This window comes from Protopterus annectens, chromosome 4.part0 (assembly GCF_019279795.1).
Source record: "Protopterus annectens isolate FY-2018-M chromosome 4.part0, PAN1.0, whole genome shotgun sequence".
Taxonomy (NCBI): Eukaryota; Metazoa; Chordata; order Ceratodontiformes; family Protopteridae; genus Protopterus; species Protopterus annectens.
In genome coordinates this window covers 1,082,461,769-1,082,474,302 of record NC_056733.1, presented here as the reverse complement: position 1 = coordinate 1,082,474,302, position 12,534 = coordinate 1,082,461,769, and positions in this window count along the sequence as shown.

The following is a 12,534-nucleotide window of genomic DNA, read 5'->3' as shown; positions in this document are numbered from 1 at the left end:
AATAATAACACTATGCAAAGTATTCCAAAAGCACCTCTAAGACTGCAAAGAATGCTGTTACCACTTCAGATATATTATATACTATACAAGCCAGGAAGACTGACTCATATCGATGATATGTTAAATGCAGCATGCTGGGATGAATATAACGAAGATATGTGTGAAGAAACCCTGCAATTTCTATGGGCTGTAACACAAATTCAACTAACTCTTGAACAACTACAATAACTGGAGGTTCGTGCCAGAGATTATATGGAAATATAGCTGTTAACAGAAGCAGGGTAGCCAGATAATCTGAAAACTCTTCATCCATTGGTTATGCCATACTATACCTTCAATGAAGAATTGGCATGTAGTCAAGCTCTGCTGTTTAAAGGTATGAAATTTAGAATTCTGTCACAAATGAGAAACCATATGTTTCTGAAATGCATGAATTCCATTTGTGAATATCAGATTGAAAGAAATATCTTAATTGATCGTGTATTCACCTAATATAACAAAAAAAATAGAGCAAATGGTGCAAAACTGCTCACTACATAGCATTCATAGAAATCAGAAAGAGGAAATGATTCATTGTGAGATTTCAGCTTAGCTAAAGTAGGAGATGACCTGTTTCAGCAAAATAACTTCACATTTCTGCTGTTTGTTGACTTATCCGTAAGTAGTGTAGCTGAGAAATTACAGTATCTACTGTGATAAGGGTGCTCACTCTTGGAATACCAGACCAAGTTACGTCAGACAATAGTCCACAATTTGCTGGCATCAAGTATTTTTGAAAACTTATGAGTTTAGCACATTACTTCAAGTCGTGGGTATCTGCAGTCAAATAAATAAGTCAAACTAATAATCCAAACAGTGAAAAATATAATGAGGAGGTATGATATGTCAGACTGGATGGATAATTACATTGAACTGTTAAAGAAGACAACTTCACATTTGTGACCTGTGGGTTTATCATCCTTACAACTGTTTTATGTTTATGAAGGCAGATGAAAAAGAAGCAATACTATAATATAAGTGGCAGAAACACGTGTGCAGGAAGGAGGTAGCATTAACTAAGTAGTGAAAGAGAAGATGGCTCCTAGAAACGTGAGGAGGTCATCACCAGAGGTTTAGATGACAAATTCTTTAAACGAGAGAACACGAACAAAAGAAATCCCAGACATTTACAAAGGTGAAAATTCAAGGTTATGTCCCAGAGAGTTCAATGCCCGAGTTGTCTGAAATATCTGAAACTTCTGTGAGGGTGACTTTAGCTGACTGGAAAGCGGAAATAAAAGAAATTACTGCGGGAACTGTCATGTGGGTTACATATGATGCAGTCAAGGATTTCTTTTCTTTTAGTTAGTTAGTTAGTTAGTAAACTGATCACATTAGACCATTTACAGGCACAGCTGGGTTTATTATCTAACTCTAATGGCTACTATGCAATATGTGGCAGATTTGTGAAAGAGCCAGTTCTGTAATGTTCTTAGTTAATGTCACTTCATCCACTAGGTTCATTATATTGTGCGATGTCACTAGCATAGGGTAAAGCTCTCAGTATCACTCAAATGTACAATAGTATAACAGTATATGTAGTTATAGTCTAAGAATTCCATAGCTTTTTATAATAAAAGGGGTGTAGTATACATTTAAACCAGTGCTACATGGGGATGTGACTCACATGACCAAAGGAATTTGGGAAGTTATGAGTAAATCTTTTAGACTGCAGTACATATGCCTCATGTCTCTTTATTACTACGGGTCTATGCTTACTGTGGTGTTTATTATAATAATGCCTCTATCAGATGTCACATCTGGAAGACCCGGCAACGTAGTCTTACTCTTAAAGCAAGAAGAGACAGTATGGAAGAGTCCAACTTCACAGGCTTTGTGACTAGGGCTGAAGACCCTGTGATTCAGAACCATTTAAATCAAAGCCCCATCCTCTGAAGACATGGGAGAGGGCTTAGACCTTTTACATTTATCATCAATGGTCTCCTTTTCTGCCAACTTTTCACGTTTTTCCTTTTTCTTCCCACCACTAATGTGGCAGAAAGTTTGAATTCCTGACATCTGGATGACTCCCAAATAGCCAAAGCCAAACCACTCAAACTCTGCTGGGCATTTGCCAGGCTAGTTTACAAATACAAGTGTTGCAACCCTTAAAAAGTATTGGTCACCAAAACAAAACATAAGCAGTACTTGTCAGTAATGCTTACACTAATAATGCAGAGAAGAATGCCCCATACTGAAACATAGGAATTCTGGTGCTAGGGTACACTGTGGTAACTATCATTGGTTCTTAGTGTGTGCCCTCACTTCAAATGGATTGCATAATAGCTAGTACCTATAATTCAGAGAAGCATGTTAGCCCTGCCTGTGTTGAGCAAAAGACCAAACATCAATTACTTCACAATATAGTTTAACCCTAGTAATAGTTTATGGTCACAGTTACCTTCCATAGTGACTGACACACACACACACACACACACACACACACACACACACACACACACACACACACACACACACACACTGCACATATAAATTACACAGTTTTATACTGTATGCTGACTACAGCATGGTGTGCAGCACCCCTTTCCATTCCACTGATAGCTGTTTTAGGCCCAAACATTTTTTTGCCTTTGGACGTGTTTGGTGAATTTGTGCTGCAGCACTCTCGACAACATCAGTTTGTTTGTTTGTCATTTCGGCTGTTCCCGGTTAGGGGTTGCCACAGCGGAACTCCGGTCCGCTAATGATTGGCAGTAGATTTTTATGGTGCTGAATTATCAGTATGCAACCTCTATATGGTGTGGCCAGCTGCTTTTAACCATGTTGATTACAGTAAACATACACACCCTATTGTAAACATGCTTCCAGAAAATTCTGTAAGCTTATAAGACTTTTTACATTAGTTTTTAAGTCTGTCTAGCCTTTTTTAGTACGTCATGAACCTGAAGCCTTAACTCCCCAAAGTCTTGATGTTTTATTAAATTTATATCCCAAATTATAAGACTCAGTACTTTGTTCAGGGCCAGAATAAAACAAAAACAAACGTGGAGTGTAGTAATCCCCCAGTGCTATTTGTTTTGCTTATATACACTTATGACAAATAAAAGCCATATTCTTCAAGTAAATGGAGATGGGAATATTTCACATTTTCCTGAAAAAGCAAATGAATGACAATATGTGATTGAGGTAGCTGAAATGTTTTTTTCAGAGATGTAGCTCTGTAACCAACAGTTTATGAACATACCAGTCCTGTGTTTGTGAGACTCTTGTACCACATGTGTTTACCTTCGCAAGGATGATGTCCACATTAAAAAAAAAAAAGTCACATCAACACCTCAAAGAGTGAGAAATCCCATGTGTTATGATTTACTGTTACACAGACCTTCCTCAAGAATGTTTATTGATTTGTTTGTTTTTAAAATGAATGTGCATTTTTTTCTGACTTTTTAATGATATTTTTTCAGCCAGACTTTTTTTATGGAAACCAACGAGCTACAGAATATAGAAAATGTATTTCAAAAAGATATAATCACTTAAATTTATGTGTATGACACATTTCAAACAAATGTGAAAAAATGGAATGACAGATGTCAAACACAAACAAGTACTGCAGATTAATTAGATATCTGGCTGTTAATAACATCTGAAATCATAAAGAAACAGAGCACTTCATGTGTACTCCCTGAATAACTATGTAAATGGTATTTACACTTTTCAACAGGATATTCCATGAGTGTCAAGGCATCACATTATTATTTAATTTATTTATTGGAATATACCATACATTTTACTTTTTGCACATGCTCTTTGGAAGAATATATTTTCAGCATCTGTATACAAGTTATGAATATTAAGTTGTTATATAAGAGAAGCTTAGATTAAGGAACTGGAGACCCAGACACCTATACACATTAAGTATTTCTGTCTCAAGTGAAGTGAGAATATTTTATCAAATAATTTTAATAATATGTTATTTGGTCACATTGGTTCATTGCGGCATACCTTGCTTTGAATTTAAACATTTTAAATTGTAGTAATTGTGCTTTTTAAGTTTTCATTTAGTCTGATGAAATAGTTGGATATGCATTTGCTGTAGAAGATGTAGGCTACAGAAAATGCCTTTCTTTCCATGTTTTTTTATTTTAATTTTTATTTTTATTGTCTGTTGGGTTCAGTGGTTCAGTTTTTTGACTAAAGTTATGCAATTTGATTTTAAACTTGAAATATCTGTTTCCTCTTTGAGTTTTTTTTTTCTATGTAATAAATTAATACACTTATCTGGCCTTTTTTTTTTTTAAAAAGGGGAGGTTGCATAATGGTGAAGGTGTTTACCTTACAAACACACGGTACAGAGTTTGATTCTCAGATGAAGTAATTGACTAGGTTTAAAATGACCCATAGGGGCAATTAGCTTAGTACCAACCTATAAATAAACCATGTCAAAAAACTAAACTGCTCTGTTCAGTTTACTCTCCAGTAATAATCGAAAGTATGACATTCCTTAAACACGACAAAGAAATACCATTCTCTGTCCGTTTTCCTTCTTCCTCATAACCAGAACAATTTATCATTTGGCAGTAGAAAACCAAGTTTGAATTCAAGTACCTCTTTTCTGATCAGAAAACTGCAAGTACAAGTTTTTATACCAAATAACAGATGTCACACTTATTAAGTACAAAAGCTTTCCTGAATTCACATACCAAAAATGAGATGTCATCAAATGGAAACAGGAAATGTTTTCTTCAGTCATTCTCTACAGGGATGTAACTTCACAAGATTACACAAAATAACAGTTTTAAAATTCTCTAGGCAGCACCTTCATTTCTGTCATTTGTTCAGAAGTTAAAAAAGGCAGCAGCAGTAACTCATAAAAGTACCAACTCCTCTTAATATTTTTTCCTTCGACTACCCCAAGCAGAGTTCCACCTAGGGTTACCACCTGTCCCACTTTGCAAGGGACAGTCCCTCTTTGGGCAGTTGTGTCCTGCAAAGAAAAAAAATGGCAAATGTCCTGACATTTTAGGACAAACATATTTCCTATATTTTATATAATAGTTGAATAAAACAGTTATTCTGTATCTAAAACACCTAAATGTGATAAGAAACAGAATAAGTAACTAAAATGCTACAAGAAAAAGCTTTTATGTAGGCCAAAAAGTGAACTTATGTCCTTTGTACTGGCAGTGGGCATGTTTTGCAAAATCTAACGTTTGTACCAAAAATGTCCCACTTTGGGCATTTGAAAAGGTGGCAACCCTACCACCTCTCAAACTGTGTCATTTCCACCTATTATTATAGATGGGTGTACCTTTGTTGAAGGTTGTGTGTCAGGGCTGGCAACTCGGCACGTAAAAATCTATCTGCCAATCATTAGCGGACCGGAGTTCCGGTGTGGCAACCCCTAACTGGGAAAAGCCAAAAGACACAACAACAACATTATAGGCCGGTATGACCCTGACCTTGAGTAGCATCTCACCCTCACCAAGAATGATGCCACAATATGAAGACAAGATGATCAATTTCAACAACTGGCTTAAGTATTGGTGTCATTCAAAGGGGATCCAATGCCTGTCAGCTGGGGATGACATGCTCGACAAGCCACGATGCTTCGCTAGGGACGGCTTGCATCTGTCAACCCTGGGCTTTCGGATATTGGCAAAGGCTCTTGCTACCCCCATAGTGCCTTTTTTAGGCAAGGCTCAAAAGACAAACCCACCTCCATAGGTATCACAAGGGATAAGAAACTAAGAGTAATGCTACTCAACGCCAGAAGTCTAAACCTCAAGATGCACGCACTCGAAACTCTCCTTAGCATGGAGAACATCGATATCTGTGCAGTAACAGAAACCTGGTTCAAGGCTCCCAAGAGCACCCCAGCACTACCAGGTTATACCTCATACCATACTTTTCGGCCCCAAAACCTGGACCGAACCACAAAAGGAGGGGGAGTATCAATATTCGTCAAAGATACCCACACCTCCAGGTTAGTGGCACAGCACGAAACATCAGAGACTATTCATGTGCAACTAACAGTGGGTAAAACTGCCTTCCAGTTTATAGCCTGCTACAGACCACCCTCCCAAACCCAGGAACCCCACTCGGCCTTCCTGAGAACACTGGAAAATATGAAGGTCTCTCCAAACACCATTATATTGGGCGACTTCAACTACCCAAACATAGACTGGGAGCATTACTCTAGCTCCAACACCCTAGCCCAAAGGTTCCTAGAATTTATAAACTCAAATGCTATGGAACAACTTGTTACCACTCCCACAACAGGGGAAAACATACTGGACCTGATCATCACCAACATGGGTATATCAGGCATGCAGATCAATAACTGATATTCTAACAAATCTTACAAGTTATATTCTCAGCAATGTAAATCTATTGTCACAGTTATCTGTGAAAGATTCATTTAATTTGCTTTCTCAATGGCGCTAGCCAATTGGCTTAATAGGGTTTAAGCCAATATTTCATAGATGGCTCTAGTGTTCATAATTCAAATTTTGAGTTTACTATTTTATTACGTGTTAACCTGATCTGGAACGAAGATGAGGTAAACTTTGAAAACCTACTGTATGTTCTGGGTGATGTATTAGGAACTTAGCTTGCATGTTCATTACGCTTCTTGTGTTGATAGGAAATGTCATGAGGTTTAGCTATGTCCAGTTAAATATGCATACTCAGAAAAAGAACATTGTCATTTTTTGGAAGTATGTATCACTTTTTTCCCTGGGAGTTAAAGAGTTAAAATTTAAGTAAATTTCTTGGGGGGTTAAAAGGAGGAAAACAGTTAGAGTTGTCAGTAAATTATACACCTCAACACATATCTACAAAAAAAAGTTGTTTACATTGATATTGCCTTAGTGTACATCTGCATTGATTGAGATTGCCTGTGCTACTTTGCTTTATTTTTTGATTGCTGAAGACATGCCATCTCCTGTAAAGAAGACAATATGAAGTTATAAATTCTTTAATATGAGGTTATATACTCTAACCTTTGAATGTGTACTCCTTAGAAATTAGTAAGTTGATTCATTTACCTTCCAGTTCTGGGCATACCTTCTAGTCAGAGTTGAGTGGATAGGATAAGTAGGGTACCCGATGATGACATTTGGAATTATCTTGATGTTAAATATAACACGTAAATATGTTATTTTTGTTGTTGTCAATTACTTAAAAGTTTCAATTATATGTTTACTCTTCTTACTTTCCTTTTATTCCCTCTCAAAAACAGGTGTTTTGTGGGTAGGTACAGGGGTATGTTTGAGAGAGCGTAGTGCAGTGCTGCATATATTTTTGATTCTATATTAGTACTCAACCTAAATGCAATTTGTGATCCACACAACTATCTTTTATACCTCCTTTTATACCCTATCTTTATGAATAGTTTAAGCTATTTTCCCCTTAAGTAGAGATAAAGGGTGGAAATTAACGAGGGCTACAGGATAAAAGCAAAAGAAATCTGCTAATGCATCTTCTTTTAAAACCAGAAGCTGACATTTCTTTTATTCAAGGATCGCATATGTTAATGGATGACTGTAATGATGTGAAGAATAGAAAATGGATAAAAGATATTATCGCAGCAGGAAATAGCTCTAACTCGAAAGGGGTAGCAATTATCATTAAAAATTCATTTAAACCTAATATAATTGAAAAACACTCAGATCAGGAGGGCAGATGGTGTTACTTTACATGCCTTTCTCCTACACTTAACAAAACTTTATTGTTCTTAAACCTTTATGCACCTTGTTCAGGTCAACAGCAATTTATATTAAAAATCTATAACATTCTAGCAAAATTCCCTAACCACTGCTTTATTTTAGGGGGAGACTGGAATGCAGTTATTGACCTGTATATTGCTCGCTCTGACAAATCTAATATGCATAATTAGCAAACTTCCCTGGCCCTGCTAGATATTATTTCAGATTTTGATCTAATTGACCCTATATCCTTTGCAGATAAATCCTCTAGTAGTAATATCTTTACATACTTCTCCAATTGTCATAATTCATAGTCACGCATTGACTTTTTTCTTATTTCAGAATTACTAAGGAAATGGCAATTAACATATTCGGTTGAACCAAGATTTTTCTCTGATCATTCGAAGATTACCTTATTGGTAAATCTAGCACAAAACTCACTATTACGTTATAATTGCTGCAATTGGACACTAAACAACAATATCTTACTAGACTTAACAGTCAAGGAAGAGATAGCTGCAGCCTTAATGGAGCTAGCCAATGATCTTAAAAACTCAGATGTCCCATATGATATCCAATGGGCAGCGTGTAAAGCTACTATTAGAGGATTATTTATTCAGAAAGCCACATACCTTAAAAAAGGAGGGAAAGGAAAACTGTCTTTTACTGCAACTTAGAGAACTTGATGAGAAACTTCTGGCAAATCACTCTCCATCGTTAGAAAATGAGATATTAGAGAAGCAAAGGGAGTTATTCCATTTCCATCAATCCAACTACTACCTGCTAGAATTAAGGTATATCGCTAAATACTCAGAGTGGCTACAAACACCTTCTAAGGCTTTAGCTAGATTAATTGACAATAAATAAACCTCACCTAGAAATACCCTGATTAATTATCAAGGTAAACTCTGCAATTCTGATGAACAAATCATCAATTCATTCCATCAAGTATACTCAAATATATATATATATATATATATATATATATATATATATATATATATATGCTAGTTACAAACACCAAACCCCAATCCCAGAGATCAATGAATACCTTAATAACATAGTTTTCCCAAAATTAAACGGGGATCAGAGAGGCATTCTATCTGCCCCATTGTATCAAGTAGAAATCATAAAAGCCATTAATAATCTCAAGTTAGGGAAAGCGCCAGGACCCGATGGATTCTCACTGGATTTCTATAAAACTTTTAAAAATTCCCTCACTCCCATTTTATAGGTTCATAGGTAGGTACTAGGCTATCTGCCCAAGGGCATTTATAACCCTAGCCAGAATTTGTTGGCTTTCACTTCCCTTTTAGATTAGTTTTCTGGGCCTCTGTCCAGCAGGGCCATTGAAGTGATCCCAGGGGTTTTGCCTAACATAAATTGGGATTCTATTCCAGAGTGAGGAAAGTCTCTAGGACAGGAATCTATCCCTCCAGCATGTCCTGGTTATTGTTGTGCTGAGGTTTAAATCCCTGGAGCATGTGGCTCTAAGAGATTTGGTTTTCTTGAGGTGGAGCATGTCCATTAATTACAGGTTGGACATGGCCTTGTACGTCAGGCAGAGATCACATCTGAGTAGGCGGTAAGAAACCGAGTGGAGCTGGAATTTCTTTAGTCGAGCTGCATAGGGCATCTGTTTGAAGCCCACGATCCTCTTGGTGAGGTACTTCTGTGGTCTTTCCAGCTGTTGCAGGTGTTGAGTATGGTCATTTCAAATGGGCATTGTACTCTATTATGGGCCTGATGAGTGATGAGTAGAGGGGCACAATGACCTCTTTTGATCTAGATGTGAACCCCTTCATGATTAGGTGGGCCATAGAAGGATTTTCTAACCACTTTGGCAATGTGATTATCAAAGGAGAGATTGCTATCTACCTGGGTCCCCAGATCCCTAATTACATCTTCTGTACTTAGTGGATTACCATCTATGTGATAGTTCGTGGGAACTTTGTTTTTTCCCAAAGGGGAATCTATGCACTTTTTGGCATTTAGCTTGAGGCCATGGTTCTGACACCAGGTACTTGTCTCAGTGAGACCCTTCTGGAGGATGTCTGTGTCAGCCGGAGAGTCAATTATGGCCCCCTGTTTGCAATCATCTGCGAACTTGGTCATCCATAGTTCTCCCATGCTTGTCTGTACCTCAGAGAAGTATATACAGAACAGGAGGGGTCCCAGGACTGAGCCCTGTGGGATGCCACTTGTAACTGGTTTAGAGTCGGACATGGCACCCGCAACTCTGACCATGTGAGTTCTATCCGTGAGCAGGTTGGCAACCCATCTCGTGACATAGGGTTAATGTTCAAGCTGGTAAGCTTATCTATAATGCCACAATGGGGAATGGTGTTGAAGGGCTTAGTGAGGTCCAGGTAGGCTGTGTGGACTACCTTTCCCTCATCTATGGCCTTGGTAACTGTTTCAAAGAAGTCAACTAGGTTTGGAGGCAGGATCTGCCTTTAACAAAGCCGAATTGGGTAGGGTCCAGTGTCTGGAGGTTCCCAATGTCTCTGTTAATGAGTTACATGATGATGCACTCCATAGCTTTGCAGACCAGGCTAGTCAGGCTTATAGGGCGATAGTTCCCAGGATCTGTTGTGGCACCACCTTTTTGGAGTGGGATAACTGTTGCTGTATGCCATTCTTTGGGTACATAGCCTGTGATAAGGCTGAATTTAGGTGAGGATTTAGTTCATTTTGGAGCTCGTGTAAGATGCAGCCTGGGATACCATCCAGTCCCATTGATACTATGTTTTTGGCTTTGGAGAGGGCTGTTTTCACCTATGTGTCTGTTATGTCTGGGGCTCTACATTCTTCTGGGATGGACACGGGCCCTTTTGGGGGTGGGGGGGATAAAGTTTGCACTGAACCTGTCAGCCAGGATGTTGGCAATGTCAGTTGGTTCAGTGTATTTTTTGACATTTTGCACTAGCTCAGAGCAGATCTGAGAGTTGCCACCTAGATTCTTGACATAGCTAAAGAAGGCTTTGTGATTATCTTTAGAGTCTTTGGCATTTTTTCTTTCGAAGCTGGCCTTGGATGATTTTATGAGGGATCGTAGTTTCTTGCTAATACTAATCAGGGATGCCTTTCCTTTTTGGGATTTTGCTCTATCATGTAATAGTTTCCTCCTTCTGTTGTATAACTTATTTATGGCCGGGGAACACCAGACTGGTTTCCTCTTTCTGGAGGAGTTAGTCTTGGTTTTACTTGGGATGGCTCGATCCATGCATTCATGTAGGTGCTCATAGAATGCATTTGTAAAGGATTCTGTGGTTTGGGCAGCATTATCCTTTAGCAAGGAGGCTTTGAAACTTTCCACCTCGGTCTTGAGAAGTGTGAAGTTTGCTTTTAAAAAGTTTTTCACAGTGGTTTTCTTGACTGGGGGTGGGAGTGGGATGTGGATGTCCAGTGTGATTAGTTTATGGTCTGATTTTACCAGCAAGGGGTTTACCTCTGGTGTGGGACACTGATCCCCCATGTTGGTGATGATCAGGTCCAATATGTTGTCACCTCTTGTGGGAGTGGTGACCAGTTGTTCCAGGGTGTTTGAGTTTATAAACTCTAGGAAGCATTGGGCAAAGGAGTTTGTACTTGAGTAGTTTTCCCAGTCAATGTTTGGGTAGTTGATATCACCCAATATCATGGTGTTTGGTAAGACCTTCATATTTTGCAATTCCAAGGAATGCTGAGTGGGGGTCTTGAGACAAGGTGGGTGATCTGTAGCAAGCTACAATCTGAAAAGTAGCTTTGCCCACTGTTAGTTGCACATGGATGGTCTCCGAGGCCTCGTGCTGAGCCACTAACCTGGAGATGTGGGTATCCTTTATGAAAATGGATACACCCCTTCTTTTGTATTTTGGTCTTGGTTCTGGGACCAAAAGGTATGGTATGAGTTGTAGCCTGGTAGTGCTGGGGTGCTGTCTGAAGCCTTGAACCAGGTTTCTGTTACTGCACAGATATCGATTTTCTCCATGCTGAGAAGTGCCTGAAGTGCATGCATTTTGAGGTTTAGACTTCTGGCATTGAGTAGCATTACTCTCAGTTTTTGGTTACTTGTGTTGTTTATGGAGGTGGGTTTGTCTTTTGAGCCTTGCCTAAAAAAGGCACTATGGGGGTGGCAGGAGCCTTGGCCAGTATTTGAAAGCCTAAGGGCGACAGGTGCAAGCCGTCTCTGGTGAAGCAGCATGGCTTGTCGAGCATGTCATCCCAGGCTGACAGACATTGGATCCCCTTTGAATGACACCAATAGCTTAACCAATTGTTAAAATTGATCATTTTATCTTTATACTGTGGCATCATTCTTGGTGAGGGCAAGATGCTACTCAGGGTCAGTGTCATACCGGCCTGGGCTACATGATCAGAGAGCTCCTCTATGTCTCTTTTCATGTAGTCCAGGGAGGTACATCTCAGGTCATTCACACCAACATGGACAATGACAGAGTCATATATGTACTTGATTTGGAGTGACCTGAGTGCTTGTGTTATGTGGCGTATCCTGGCACCCGACAGGCAGCTTACAGTAACCTTCTCCTTGTTCAGTCTAGTGAGTGGGATGTCAGTGTGCCTGACAATAGAGTCACCTATTACTAGTGTATTGGGTGTATTATTTAGCCTTAAGAGCTGTGATTTTGTGGCACACTGACTTATTGAAGTATGTGATACGTGGTTGTTGTTAGAGGGTGGAGGTTGCTTGTATGTCTACTTTGGAGGTCTCTGCTGCTTTGGCAGATTTTTATTTAGAGCCTCTGAGTATGTTTTTGTGTATTTATGTGCGTTGTTTGCTGGTGCAGATATGACAGGTCTATGTGAGATGTGAGACTGGTAGTGT